Source organism: Candoia aspera, chromosome 1, assembly GCF_035149785.1.
Source record: "Candoia aspera isolate rCanAsp1 chromosome 1, rCanAsp1.hap2, whole genome shotgun sequence".
Classification (NCBI taxonomy): Eukaryota; Metazoa; Chordata; class Lepidosauria; order Squamata; family Boidae; genus Candoia; species Candoia aspera.
Window position 1 is genome coordinate 236,471,238 of NC_086153.1, and position 15,527 is coordinate 236,486,764.

The 15,527-nt window shown below is 44.2% G+C and overlaps 1 protein-coding gene across 1 annotated transcript in view; it reads right to left on the reverse strand.

The window, feature by feature from the left end:
• IGHMBP2 (immunoglobulin mu DNA binding protein 2) overlaps positions 1-15,527 on the reverse strand; it is a 91,643-nt gene that overhangs the window by 22,598 nt on the left and 53,518 nt on the right. The gene's annotated exons all lie outside the window — the stretch shown is intronic.

Sequence of the window (15,527 nt, forward strand, 5' to 3'; positions counted from 1 at the left end):
CCCAAAGATAGTGTCATGTGGAGGGAATAACAACCAACTCTCCTCTACCCATACAGATAAAACAGACAAAAGGGTCTCCCAGTCACCTAACCCTAGGCCTGGCGAAAGAGCCATGTTTTTAATGCTCTTTTAAAGGCCAGTATGGTGGCTAAGGCAATGGGCTAGAAACCAGAAGACTGAGAGTTCTAGTCCCGCCTGAGGCATGAAAGCCGGCTGGGTGACTTTGGGCCAGTCACTCTCTCTCAGCCCAACTCACCTCACCGGGTTGTTGTTGTGGGGAAAACAGGAGGAGGAAGGAGTACCAGGTATGTTTGCCGCCTTGAGTTATTTGTAAAAATAATAAAGGTGGGATAAAAAAATCTCTGCAGGGATGCTGTTCCAGAGGGCAAGTGCTGCGACACAGAAGGACTGCCTCCTGGGTCCTATTGGATTACGTTGCTGGATCGACTGAACAAGGAGAGAGTCAATTCTGCTGAATCTTACCAGACAAACAGAAATCATGGGAGACAGGTCATTCCCAAATAACTAGGCGCTGTGCCATGTAGGGCTTTAAAGGTGACGTCAGCACCTTGAATTCACCTAGAAGCCAAATGGTAACCAGTGCAACTCACAGAGTCTGGGTGTTACATGAACATGGCATAGTCCTTTATTGCTGGTCATGCTACTGCATTCTGGTCATGCTACTGCATTCTCAAGTAGCTTCTGGATGGTTTTTAAAGGCAACTCCATGTACAGTGCACTGAAATAGTCAATTTGCAAAGTGACTAGGGGGATGAGTGACCATAAGAAGGGCCTCGAAGTCCAGGAAAGGGCACAACTGGTGTACAAAATGAACTTGTTCAAAAAGCTTGCCTGACCACAGCTGCCACTTGCTGTTTGAGCAGGTGCTGTGAGTCCAGGAGGACCCCCAGATTGCACACTAGATCCAAACAGGGTAATGTAACCCCCTTCAGGGCCAAAGATGAAAGGTTACCATCACTAAGAGGCTGAAACACCCACAGTCACTCAGTCTTCCTAGGTCTGAGTCTGAGTTTATTCCTCCCTATCCAAACCTTCATAGCTTTTAGCTACTGGGACATGACTTCAATGGCATTGCTTGGCCAGCCTGGGGACATATATAACTAAACATCATTAGCACACTGATGGATGACCTGACCCAGCAGTCTCATGTACTGTATATGTTGGGTGGGGTGGGGGGTTAGAGTATTAAGTCCTAAGACACCTCAAAGATCAGGGGCACTGGGTTCAACTATTCTTCCCCTATCAACACCAACTGGAACCAGCCAGAGAAAAGAGGAGAACTACCGTAATACTGTGCCTCTCACTTTCTGCAGTCAGGTCAGAAGGATAGCATGTTAAATGATACTGCAATTTTCTGAGAGATCAAGAAGAACCAGAATGGTTTCACTTGCCCCACTCTGTTTCTGCCTCTTCACAAGTGTGATCATTGCTGTCTCCAAAAAGGTCTAGATGATCTGTTTCCTTCAGGGCCCTCTACAGCTGTAACCCAATCACCATGAAGTTAGCTGGTCATTTTAAGCACAGCAACCCCTTTTTAATTCTGCTAAGGTTTTTGTAATCAGGCCACAAAAATAATGCAGAGAGAGAGAATGTGAAAGAGAAAAGAAAACTGCTGATGCCTGTGCCATGCCGGTATGTTCAGTACTGCTCACAAAACTGTTAAATGAAATAAGAATAAAGTCCAGAGTTGTCTCACAGAGTTAAAAACCTTTTGCTTTAATGCTAGATAATAAATGGTCTAAAGTATTCCTTTTAATGGAACCTCATAAAAGAGAAGGGATAACCTATAAAACTCACCATGGATCTGAAATATAACTTTTGTATACAATAAGACTGTCCAACTGTGCCCAAGGCATTGTGCAATACACAGTGAGGACATATAACATCTGATAAGGTGAATTCATTAGGAAGAGATTTTTCACCTTTTAATTAAATTTGGTATTATTTTACCCTTGGTCCTAGTCAAGACCTGTTGATGTTAAAAAGCTGGGGAGAAGAAAATATTCCACTGATTTATTCTTTCTTCTCTTTGAATGCCCAGCATTTGCAAGAATATGAACTCTTACCGTGAGTTATGTATATGCACAGAGATGCATGTCTTAGGGATGGTTGTTTAATAATATGCATTTTGAATTCAGAACGTCTAGTTTTCTTTCTCAAGTAGACCTGAGATTTGTGGGAGCTTTCTAAAGCTTTTTATAATTATTTCCAAATTTTATACAGAGCACTGTCCACCAGAACAGTTTTTTTGTTAAACTATCTTCCATTGCCTTTAGATGATAAAAACAGCACTAGGTATTGACTAAATATGTAAAAATAAATAAATCTTGAATCAACCATACAGGCAATTGCCTCTTGATTCTTTATCAGTGGTATTTTACCAACATGCATAAGCACATTTTTTCATCAGCTTGAAAAAAAAAAGCCTTGAGCCAAACTTAGTGAAACAGAAGCCACAGGGTCCATGGGAAACCCACTCAAGTACTAAGCCATAAAACATGGTTTACAATGACTGGGTTTGCATGACATATTGAGCCAAAATTAAGTAACTTTTACCATTATAGTAGGCTATAATGTGATGCTTTAACCTAAAAAATGTCATTTGGGCTACAACCTTTTAGCTTCTAGCTTTTTGCCCCTTTGGAGTACTTGAAGGTAGTTATTGACAGCAAAAGAAGGTCTAAAGCTGGTAACTAGAACAAATCAAGATATTCTCTATCTCCCTAACAGATAACAGATGTTTGAAGTCTCTTCTGACAACATGAAACATTGTACAACCTTACTGAAGACTATGAGAACTGTGGTTCAAGGTGTGGCATCTAAAACTGTCAGACTTTGTTATATACAATATTTGATATTCACAAATTTCTATACTATCCTTTAATCTAAAAGTGCCTGCAGCTTTTGAAAATACCAAGATTGGAACAAAAAGTAGTACTAAAAGTCAATCATCTTGGGGGATGGGGGAAGAAGAGCAGGGGTTAAAAATCTAGGATAATTGAACTTACCTTGACATTTCTATTGGGATGGTTTTGAATTATTGATAAGCATTAGCACTAAGTGTTATTAATGCTAAAACCACATGTAAGGAATTGGGGCAAGAAAGAGGAATAAAAGGGTAAGACAGATGTCCTTCAATATTAATTAGCCAGTTCAACTGGTAAGATCAATTCTCAATTTTCAGCACCGCTGAAGCAATGGATGTATGAGTGCTTTGGAAACAAATGTGTCTCTTGGCTCCCAAGTAGTACTGCAGCTAAGAACAAAAGCCCAGAAGAAGCACTATTTCAATGGCATTATGATGAGAAAACTTCCTTGCTGGTATGTGAAAGTCGTGATTCAAATACTAAACTTCTACACCATCAGGGCTCTGCTAATCCCCCAAAGGAGATTTTGCAGCTCGTTTGAAAGCTTCATGGCTGCAACATTGTTGCGGATGATCATAATACGTTCATAATATTAACATTTTACACATAAAGAACATAAAATTAACTGTTAAGAACCACCTTTTCCCCCGAATTAGGCTTAACAGATTGGTGTTAGATCAGCTAAACAAGAAAAAGAAAAGCCTCATGAGAGAAAATGTTTAAGAAAGGAGCTTGGGGATACATAGCATCCAATTAAAACCCTTGCTACGTCTTTTGATTTATACTGATAAGATGTTGTAGTGAGAGGGAGTTGATTTCTCATATACTCATCACAGCTAGGAAACATATGCAGAAAAAAACAGATGGGTTGTTTCTGAGAGATGGGAAGCATCTGATGTTCAAATGAAAGCAGCAGAAGCTTCCGTCAGGTTTTCTCACTCAAAATGGGAAAGTTGGGACTGACAAGACAGGAACATTTGATGCAAGCTTGTGAGGGGTGGGGTTATATACCCTTCCCAAATTTAGCTTTCCTGTCAGCAGGCCTGGAACTCCATACGCCTTCTGTCTCTGAAACAACATGCGCTGGTTTATTGCATAAGCTTACACATAATTGGCTATAATGAAACCTGCTGGATAATTCTCACTGCATGATTTATAAATCAGCCTCCGTTTCTTTTCTTCTACCAAATAGAGTTGATAGCCTGAGACACAATAGTATATCCTCTCCCCCTTAAGCCCTGCATTCAGCACTTTGCAAGTGCACAGATGTTCAGAAGGGGAATCCCCTGGTCTCCCCCCGCCACCCTGAAGTCCCCAAGAAAATCCTGCTGTACAGGATAAGGACTTTCAACGGGGTGAAAATATGGGGAAAACTGGGCAGAGGCATTTCATATCCCTTTCTCTCTTCTCCCTGCAGCTCCCTAACCCATTGCCCAGAGTCTTCCTAAAGGATCATCTGACCATTTAGAGGCTTTTAAAAGACTGGAGGACATCCTTTGTGTAGGGATCTCATTGGGAGATCAGTGCTGGATAAGCACTGGGCTGAACATACTAGGCAACTGTCATTTATTGTGTAATGTCAACCCATCATGCAAGTAAACACGTATCTGTGTTTTCAAACCTTACAACCAACTTCACATTTGTTATTGTGCTCAGTTAATTAAATGGATAGTAAACCCCAATGGATTCAGAAACTGTTATCAACCCAAGGATACTGAAGAGCCCTTGCTATTTACTACCAATTTCCAACCATCACAATTGGAGGGGAAAGGCAAAGGGGACAGGAAGGGTCCCAATGTTCAAAGAGTATCAGAGTAATTGATGACAATAAACATCTTAGAATATTACTTCTGTTAGCATTTGATGTAACGTAAGTAACTACAAACATACTTCGCTATCAGTATACAAATGTTTTGCATTGATGCTTCCTTCTATCTCACTGAAATCACTTCCCAGTTTATTCAAAGACCTCCTTCTGTTTATTCAAGTATTCCTTTAATACTTGAGGGAACGTTATCTTAAATTCAGGGGCATCTTTGTTTCAGATAAATATGATATATGATCCCCATTATGAGAGCAGTACAGATTGCAAAGAAAAAAAAATCCAAACTAAAACTACAACTTTTTATGCTTCAGATGATTTGGTAAGCACATTTTCTGTGTGCTAAAGTGCACTGGGTGAAGCAATTCTAGCACAAGTTAGGATCATGCCGTGAATCAGGATATCAAAGCAACTACTAAACTTGGCACAATATACCACAAAAAAAAACAACCAAATATTTTCCCCACCAAAAACCTCTTGCCTCCACTGTTGCTGCAATGAAATCAGCCCAGTTTGGCTGAAAGGGTCATATAATCCTGTCACCCAATCAAAATTCTCCCTTGGTCTCATAAGATTGATGCAGCAATCTTGGAGCTGAAGAACCTACAGGGTAAGCCTCTATATCCCTACAAATGGGCAGTACGGAAAAAAATGAACCACAGTTTCAATATTTCCTGTTCATTACAGTATGAGACGTTTTCCCATGCTTCCCTTTCGTTCAAGACAGCAATTGTAAAACACTAGATCGTGCTAGTGTCATAGCAATCTATATATATTTCGGTCTGTCTCCAATATTTGGCTGGGCTGAAATTGAAGAGCTGAGCACATAACTAGACCTCTTCTGGCACATAAGACTGAGCTCCCTACCTTTCTCTGTTATTCTCTCTCAGCTACAGCCCACATACCGCACATCACAGTCAAATTCTCAGTGTTATCTATCACCCTCTGGCACCTCCAACTCAGTATGGTGCAGTATTGTACACCTCTGCTCTAAGCCAACCACGTGATGCTATCAAGTCTTTTCCCAGTGCCTGGAGGCTGTGAGGGTCTGGATAAGGAAGAAGAGGCTTTGGCTCAATCCTAGCAAAACCTAGTGGCTGTAGGTTTTAAGGCCCCCCAATTCCGTCTTCAGCTCTGCATGGGGTGTACTTCCCAATCAGAGTTGATGTATAATTTGGGGGTCTTTCTGGACTTATGGTTCCTGCTTGAAGAGTAGGTGGCGGCCATGGCCGGGAGGCCTTTGCACAGGTTGGTCTTGGGTACCAATTGTGCCTATTTCTGAACTGGGAGGCATTGCTCATGGTACTCAGGCCTTAGTCACCTCCTGTTTGGATTACTGTAACATGCTCTACCTAGGACTGTCCTTGCAGAGCACTCAGAAGTTACAGCCATGTCCAGCAGTGCAGGCAGTTTGTGGTGTTTCTCTTTATGCCCATGTAACACCACTGCTCTGTGAGCTGCACTGGATCCCAGTAGACTTCCAGGTGTGATTCAAGGCTATTTGCAGGGCTGTCTTTCTCCCACTGTTTCTGCTCACAGCACCAGATCTAGCAAAGAGGGCATGCTCTTGGTCCCTTCTATCAAACAACATCACCTTGTTGGACCCAGGAATCATCCTTTCTCAGTGGCAGTGCCTGCCCTATGGAACAGCCTCTCCCTGAAGATTCAGATAACCCTGACCCAGTTGGCCTTTTGATAAGGCACTGAAGACCTGGCAGTTTCCTCAAACATTTGGGCCAGAAGGTTAGCTGAGCAATGCTGCTCTTGATGGTTTGTGTGTGTGTGTGTGTGTGTGTGTGTGTGTGTGTATGAGTAGAGTAATTGTTTTACCTTGGGTGCCAGGGGTTCTATGTTGAGATGTTTGTACTTTTAATCTTTGTATGCCACCTAGAGTCACCTGTGTGAGATGGGCAGCCAAATAAATTAATAAAGATGGTGGGAGTAGTACCTGAAACTTCTCTTACCAGCCCCTGGAACTATCTCCACCCCTGCCCCTCCCCAGCCTACACGCTCATCATGGACCAGACCATCCTTATTTCCCCTACATTTCGCTCAAGGAGCTGCCCAAACCCAGGCACTGTGTTAGTCCAACACACACACACCCTGCAGCTGGAGGATGTAGCCAAGCTCTTGCACACAGAACACTGGTATCACAAGAGGTCCACACAAATTGACATCCAACTGCCCAAGACCCTGCATGGCCACATTCCTGGGGCTCCCTCTCTAACTCTCAGATACCTGTGTGCCCTGGTTCTGTCCCCTGCTGGCAGGCCACCCTTCAAGTAACTCACAGCTGGCCTAGGCAAGAGATCCAGAACCTGCCGCATTTTTCCACATTTTATTATCCCTGCATATATCAATAAAGGATGCCAAATGGACTCAGCAGCTCAGTAAGTGAATATCTTAGCTGCTTCTTTCATTCTACTATGGTCAAAGAGAGGTTTGGGAACTTCCTCCTACAGACATTTAGTACCAGATTGATTCAGCTACTCCAGCCAGAACTCTCCACTCAGATACTGGGGAAGAGAGAAGGCCTCATCCTTCTCATCCCTGGTTTGACATGGGATGTTTCGTGGCCAAGAGTAAACTGATAGGAAATTCAAATTAAATAAAGAGAACCCAGCTCAGCACTCTACCCAGGACTTTATGTTGCAGAAAAAACAATACAAATACGTATTACAAAACAAAGAGAAATTACTAGGGCTTCCTGGCAGCACTTGATAGCAGACATCCTATTTTATTCTGGTGCCACCCACTTGTTAGGCCCTTTTCACTTTCCCCATTTTACTGACATCTTTGTGGGAGGACCACTTTAGAGCATTACATGCACAGGAAGATTCTCCTAAACTTGATTTAAATCTCAGTGTTAACTTGTCACCCAACTGAATCCCAGTCTCAAGTGCTGAAATAAAGACCCTTATAAATCAGCTAAAGCCTGATAAACTTCCAGACATTGTTAATGCATAATCTCTATAAGAATCAAAGTTCGATGCAAGGCCACCACACTAATGAGATTCCAACTTACAGAAGAGTGAGACAGGAATGCACTTCAGCTCCCCTGCTGTTTAATTTGTACATAAATCTGGTTGTGGCCAAAATAAATCAACTAGAACATCATCCCCCAAATCTAGCTATCAGACATATTGCAACCTTGTTGTATGCAGCTGATGTTGTACTTCTTTCACAAACTTTAATTGGACTTCAACAACTCTGAATGCCCTAGCTGATTATTGCTCAGAGGAGATCAACTATACCAAAACTAAGATCCAGATCTTTGCAAAGAGACCCAAATTATGTGCCTGGAGGTTAAATGGCAGAACAAGTGAATTCCTTCAAATATCTGGGCATGGTTTTCCACAGTTCTACCAAACGCAGGGCATACCAAAATTAAGGAAAATGCCGAAAACACAGTGGCTGCAATTCAGTCCTTTCATTTTAGCAGAGGAGCACAATATATCCCAGCAGCACAGAAGCTACATTCAGCTAAGGCTTGTGTGCAACTGCTGTTTGGTGCCCAGCTGGACTTTACACTTCCTTTATTGAAAAGAGTCCAATCTAAATTTCTAAGGGCTATATTCCAGGTAGCCCCTTGCGTTCCAAACATAATATTAGGAAGGAAGCAGAGCTGACTGAAGTTGAAATGGGTGCATGGACCTACTGGTTGAAGTTATGGCTTTTTTCCCCCCACAGCTAGAGTTCTTTTCTCATTGAGGACAGGTAAGTATCAGTACAGACCAGGACAATTTCACAGAAACTCCAACATTGCAGCTTTTCCAGGGAGGTGTTCCTAATGATGGGTTATCAGCATGCACTTAGTGTGTTTAAACAATGGTTTAAAGACCTAGAAGCCCAAAAGGACCAGACTGCTCTACCCAAGAGTATTTTTCTGAGCAGTCAAGCTAAATGTAATAAATAAACAAATGTATGCCCATTCAAATACTTATAGGTGAAATTTTAATCCATAGTACAAAACTTACAGGACGTCAATACTATTATTTTTCTTAAAACCTAGTAAAATGTCACAATTCTTCACAAAATCTTCAACAGGTAGATCATTAAACAAATTTGAGAGAGATCAGGAATAGCGCAGTATAGTAATTATTCAACTCAGCAGTTGTTAACGTAAGTGCAAAGCAAAAGTAGATTTTCCCCTGTTTTGGGAGAAACTTGTTCTATTTTAAAACTGCACTGGAACTCATAGGTCTCTTAGGAAGCAGAGAGCAAATTTAAAAAAAATTATGATCTGCAGTCGAAATCTTGAACTAGGGTTTTGCAGCAGTATTTATTCTTTATTCGGTATTTATTCAGTATTTATTGGAGAGAAAGTTATGACACAGTAGTAACTATGGAGTTGCATAATTGGATGCATATGGCATCAAGATCCAATATGCTAGGATGACATTACATGAAATTAGCTGGAATAAATCCCCTGTTGGGGGAGATGGGCGGTGATATAAATTTAAATAATAAATAAAAATAAAAATAATAAATGTTAAAGGGCTCTAAATCGAGCCAAGATGAGCCTTGATTCTAAAGTAGGCATGCCGATGACACATTGCTCCTCATGTAGAGGTGCTACATGACACAGGGAATTTTCATCTAGCAACTTATGGAAAGCTGGACTCAAGTTTGGTGTAGACATTTGAAATAGATTAGTCCTAGTTATAACCAGCTAAAAGTCATCCTGTCTCAAAGATTCTGGATACCTTTAACCAGTATATATAGAAAGCTCCTTGGAACATAACTTACTGATACCTCAAATTCAGAAATGGAAATCAGTAAAGAGGCTTGACAGGATGCCCCTTTCCAAACTGCTGTCCTTTTACCATGCCTCTACAGGGAGACCAGTAAAGTTGTGGCCTGGACAGAAAGTAACGTGCACTGTTTTCTGTGCAGCTACTGTGTTTCGTGGGCTGAAAAGAAGCAGTGCTTGGAGGACTTGCATCTTGCTTTTTTTCATCCCAGAAGAAGCAATTTTCTGGGAATCTCCCTTTAAACTCGGTGCCCCTGATGTAAATGCTGAATTTCAAGGGGTGAAGGAAAGGCTTGGGGCTCTCCTTATGTCTTTGACCTTAGTTCTGGCAGCAGAGCCTTCAGTTTAAAGGGACAAAGAAAGGCAGGGTAGGTTCTCCACACAGTGCTTGCTTTGTACTTTGACTGCTGGGTGAGGATCTGTTCTCTCTAGCAACCACAGAAGGCACAGAAGCCTGAGGCTGGATGGGGCTTCCGGTGGGGAATAGCAGACTGAACGGCTGTGCCTGCAAGCTCAGTGGGCTGAGCTGACAACATGGTAACTTTTTTTGGGCTCAGGCAGGTTCTCCTAAAGCCCCAAAATGTTCTCCAGATCAAGGAGAACACCTGGAATCATCCCATCTGTCCTTTGGACGGTTGCTTGTAGCCAGAAGATCACAAACAGCATTTGTGTTCGACTGGTAAGAGCTAGCTGGGAGGTGGAGACTTCATCACTTTCCAAGTCGTGCTGTAGCCTTAAAGAGAGACTAAGACCAGCCACCCCATTTCTAAATCACCAATTATTTTTAAGTATGTGTGTGTGTGTGTATATATATATATATATATTATATATCTATATCTATATCTATCTATAAAGTATATGTACCCCAAGAGAGCCTTTCTACAGCGAGGAAAAGCTGGTTCTCTTGGTGCTTATCGTTATTTTTGGGATTACTTTAAAAATTTTTTTTTTTATAGTTTTGGATTCCATTTCCCTTCCAAACATAAAAGAAGACTGAGAGTAAACAATTGTCTTTCTGTTATTATTTTTGTATTAAATTTGAAGATATTAACATTTTCCTACGTGTTGAATCGGCTGATTTGAACCTTCAGCTTTCTGTTTTCGTTTTCCCTTGGGAACTGTCTACCTATCTCACTTTCACTTTGTGTAAACCACACTTGGGAACTTTTCCATAGCTTTGACTTTTGCTGGTTAAGCTCCTAGGGGGCGCCATAATCTACTGCGTGAGACATCAAGGATTTTAAACAGATTCTTTCTGACTTCCATAAAGATTTTAAACAGATTTCTTCTGACTTCTGTCAAGCTCTTATGCAAGATATTCAGAATATTGTGGAAAGTATCAGATCTGAAATGTGCCATCAGGTTGGGAACGTGGTGGATAAAACTGAGGAATTCAACAGTGAGATAAATGTTTCCTTTAAGAGTGACATTGGGATTTTTATTGAGATGCTGGATCAAGATTGGATAGTGGAGTTGGAGAAATTTAAGGGAGAGGGAGATCTGCAAGCCACAAGTGAAATTGATCTCCTGGTGGAATGCCATGTAAAGAAGCTGGAATCTTTGAGGGGATCAGTTGGGCTGTTTGATTCTTTCAAGAGAAAAGCTCTGTGCACATTGTGGGGATATGTAAATGCTCTGGTTTATTTTGAAGTGGGATAAGGGTTGAAGAATGTTCATCTGGTTTGCTTTAAGGATTTGATTGATGCTATTTGCTTTTAAAGATTTGGATTTATTGCTTTGAACTGTCTCTGTTTTTTTGGGTTTATTAAGATTAAGATTATTAAAACTGTTGTATTAGGGTTAAAGAATATTTATCTGGTTTGCTTTAAGGATTTGATTGATGTTATTTGCTTTTAAAGATTTGGTTACTGTTTTGAATTGTTCTTGTTTTTTGAGTTTATTAAGATTAAAATTACTAAAACTGTTGTATTATCAAGTATAATAGCAGACAACCTATGTGCTTTTTAATTTGATTATTATAGTAGACCAAAATGTACAGAATAGTGGTAGGAAGGGAATAATTAAATAGGTGTTATCTTTTGGAGGGGAGAAAGATGTTTAAGAGGTTTATATGATTTTTTTCCTTTATTTTAATATAAGGGGGAGGAGTAACTGTACTGAGTGATTTTTATTATGTGGCAATGTGGAATGACTTATAGAAATAATTTGGTGTTTCGGTTTAATATAGAGTAAGAGATTGATAATGGAAATTTTTGTATACCCTTGCTGTTAAAAGTCAGAAGCCACATCTTTTTGTAATCTCTCTCTCTCTTTCCCCCCTGGTCTACGCTACGTGGCATATCGGGCAGTAAGGGTTCTCCAGCTCTTTTGGTCTTGGGCGAGTATTTCGGCGTCCTTCCATGTGATATGCAATGCCTTCAGGTCTTGTTCAGTGTTCTTCACCATGTTATTCGAGGGAGTCCTTGTTGTCATTTATCATCAGGAGGAGTCCAACTCATTGCCACTTTAGGGATCCGGTTGTTCTCCATGTGGAAGATGTGACCAGCCAGTTGAAGTCTTCTACGTGTGATGATGTTATGAAGTTTACATGAGCTTCGAAGCACCTCGTTAGTGATGTGATCAAAATATCGGATCTTTAGAATTCGGCGGAGGCATCTCTGTTGGAAGACGTCAAGCCTCTTGTTAATATTTGCTGATGCCCTTGCCAGTCCCAAGCCCGGATGAGAAAGGAGGAGGGTTAGGCGACGGGCTAGCAACCCATCCCTGTAAAACCTATAACCACTACAGAAACAGTAAGGAGAATTTCTGACATCTTTTTGTAAATCTGAAAAAAAAATTCTCTTGTGTTTTCACACTTTTTTAGTTTTTTCCTTCTTTGTAGTTTTTTTTGGTTTTTTTGTAGTTTTTATCCTTCTCTTGAAACTTAATAAAATTTATTAACAACAAAAAAAGCCTGGGGCTAGATGGAAGGGGGCAGTCCTATAGCTGGCCAATTGGAGTCCTACAGGTCATTGTCCTCTCTCAAGCTCATCCTCCATGAAAATCAGAATATTTGCACTTGACAGCTTGTTCCAGTTTTCCATGGAAAACACCACTCTCCTGCCAGATCACTTAAATCCTGCGGCAGAGCAGACTGAAGCCAGATCGATCTGTCTGTCTATCTATCTACTTACCTACCAACCAACCAACCAGATCACCTCGGCAGTTTGCTTACTTGCTTGCTTGATTTTGCACCTTTTATAGCCCGCCCAACTCAGAAGACACTGAGCAAGTTATGACAAGTTAAAATGAGAAACTCAACAATAAAATAAATCAAAATTATAAAAATAACATTAACAATAAATCAACTATAACAAATCAATCTTTTCCTAAGATAGACACCAATGAAACTTACAGTAGCTATGGTTGAAAGCCTCATGAAATAAAATTGTATTTAAAGATCTCCTAAAAATGACAAGGGGGAGAGTTATACAGACCTCTGGGAAGTAAGGAGTTCCAAAGTGTGGTGGCCATCACAGAGAAGTTATATGAATAAATTATAAATTATAAGTAGGCCTTGGCATAGCTCAAGAAAGATATATGGATAAGCCCTTACAGTTAAGGAAAGTCCTTATAATTGTCATGAGTGCCGTTGAGCTAAAGTAATCAGCGCAATGGCACTCATGACAATGACAAGGAAATAGGTGAAGGGGTACAAGTTAAGTAGCCATCAACCCACAACGACTAACGGCTAACAAACAATAGATAAACGGATCACGGAGCCACCCAAGCCATCAGCAGCAATACCACGGGGATCGCCCAGCTGAAAGCAATCAGCAGAAGAATGAAAACCTGAGGATGGGCGATCCTAGAAACCCTCAACCAATGGCAGGGCACCGCATGGGACAAAGGGGGGTGACGTGACCGAGAGCGAGGGGGCGCTGACCGGCGCGGGGTATTTAAACCCCGCACCGGCGCGCTCCTGTCACTCTCAGCTTTTTCTAACAACGTTGTACCTATCCTGAAATAAACCAGAGCCTGCTTTGCAACCCAGTGTCTGAACGTTATTCAGAAGTAGGCAGCGCATGACATAAAGCTGAGAGTCATAAACTCAGCCTCGCCGAGCCCCACCGGACGACAACGAGCCGCGGGAGGAGTAGACGGCGAGAAGACCAGCAAGATGAGGCCGGAACGGCGCGGGCAAGGAGGGCGAGCCGCGCGGCAAGAGACAGAGGAGGACCGACCGAGGCCAGAGGCACCGCGGACTCCCGGAGCCATGGACGCCCGCCCCACCCGACCCGAGCCTCAGCTCCAACCCCAAGGGGAGATGGCGACGGAGGCAACCCGACCGCGGGAGGGAGCAGCACGACTTCCGAAACCAGCGGAGGACCCCGCGCCCCACATCGCACCCCAGCAACGGGCGTGGAGCGACAGCCCCACGGTGCTCGACACGGAGGAGGACGACGGAGACACCCATCAGACGGAGGAGGAAGCGGACCCGCGGCGGAGGGACGATGAACCCCCCCCCCCCGAGGACGCGCCAACGGAACCGGCCCCAGCGGCGGTGCGGGCTGTGGACGAGGAGGCACGAGCTGAACTCGCGGCCATGCGGGCTCAGCTGACGGAACTCCGGACCATGCTCCAGGCGCTTATGCCCCCCGCGCCACCCAATGACGTCCCCGCACAAGCCCACACCCCGAGCGAAGCACCGAACCCACACGAGCCAGCGGAAAGCCAGCAGACGGCACAGGCGGCCGACACCACATCCCGGGAAGCGAGAGGCGGGGCCGCGCAAAACGCCCGGGCCCCAAAGGACTTCCCCATCTTCTTCGATGGGACCCCCTCAAAACTCTCGTTTTTCGTCACCAACGCTAGGGAGTTCATGGGGAGGCACGGACACTCCTATGACTCCGAGGCCGACAAGATCGGCGCCGTGGCAATCAAACTCCAAGACAGGGCGGCGGACTGGTACGTCCAACTGTACGAGTCCAGCTCCCCCGCCCTCGCCACCTTCCCTGCTTTCATCAACGAGATGAAAAACTATTTCGAAGACCCCCTAGCCAAAGTACGGGCGAAAAGCGCACTCCAGAGACTTAAACAGGGCGCACGCACGGTCCCTGACTACGCCCTGGAGTTCAAAGCCCTCGCGGGAAAGGTCTGCGACTGGTCTGAGACCACCCTGCTGGAAATCTTCAAAAAGGGGCTCAACCGCGACGTTCTCCAATGGGCCCTCTACCGCGACGACCCAGAAACGTTACACGGGTGGATCCACCTCGCGGGGAAAGCCGAACACGCGCACCGCACCTTCCTTATGACAACCACGGAAGACACAAACTACGTCGGGAAAAAGGTACCCGCACCACACGGGGGGATGGCCGGCCCCATATACCCTAAAAAGAAGTTCAACCGGGAGCCCTGCGGGAGGTGTGGCAAATTAGGGCACAAGACGGCGGACTGCTTCGCCAACCGACCGCCGACCAGCGCGCCCAAGCCCGCCCCGAAAATTAGCCCCAAACCACCCAACCCGGGGCCGCCCCCTCACCGCCGAATGACCGTGGCCACAGCGACACCGGAAGAGGGCTGGGACGCTTACTGGGGAGAAGAGGACAATACCGACCCCGACCAGCCGGCGGGAAATGCTCCCCGCTTGCCCTGAAACGCGTGGCGAGGCAGGCGGCGGGACAGCAACGCGAACCACCTCAACGAAACGACAAAAGCTCCGTAATATTGGCAGCAATTCAACTCTCTGCCGGCAACGGAGCCACCACGGCCGCGGCACTAGTGGACTCGGGGTGCTCAAAAAACCTTATCCACCCCGACCTAGTCGCCAAACTCGAACTCCGCTGCTTCCCCCTCCCCACGCCGCTGGCATTCCACCAGCTGGACGGCTCCACAGCGGGGGGGAAACCAGCCACGCTACAAACCGAGCCGGTCACCCTGCAAATGGGCACTCACACCGAGCGCACATCGTTCGTAGTCACGCCCATCGGACGGCCCATTGCAGTCCTGGGGATGCCATGGCTCGCGAAAAACAACCCGCGGATCAACTGGGCGACCCGCACCTTCACATTCGGCGACGGCGAGTATCGAGCACCAGTACCAGCTGGCAAAAGCAACCCCACGG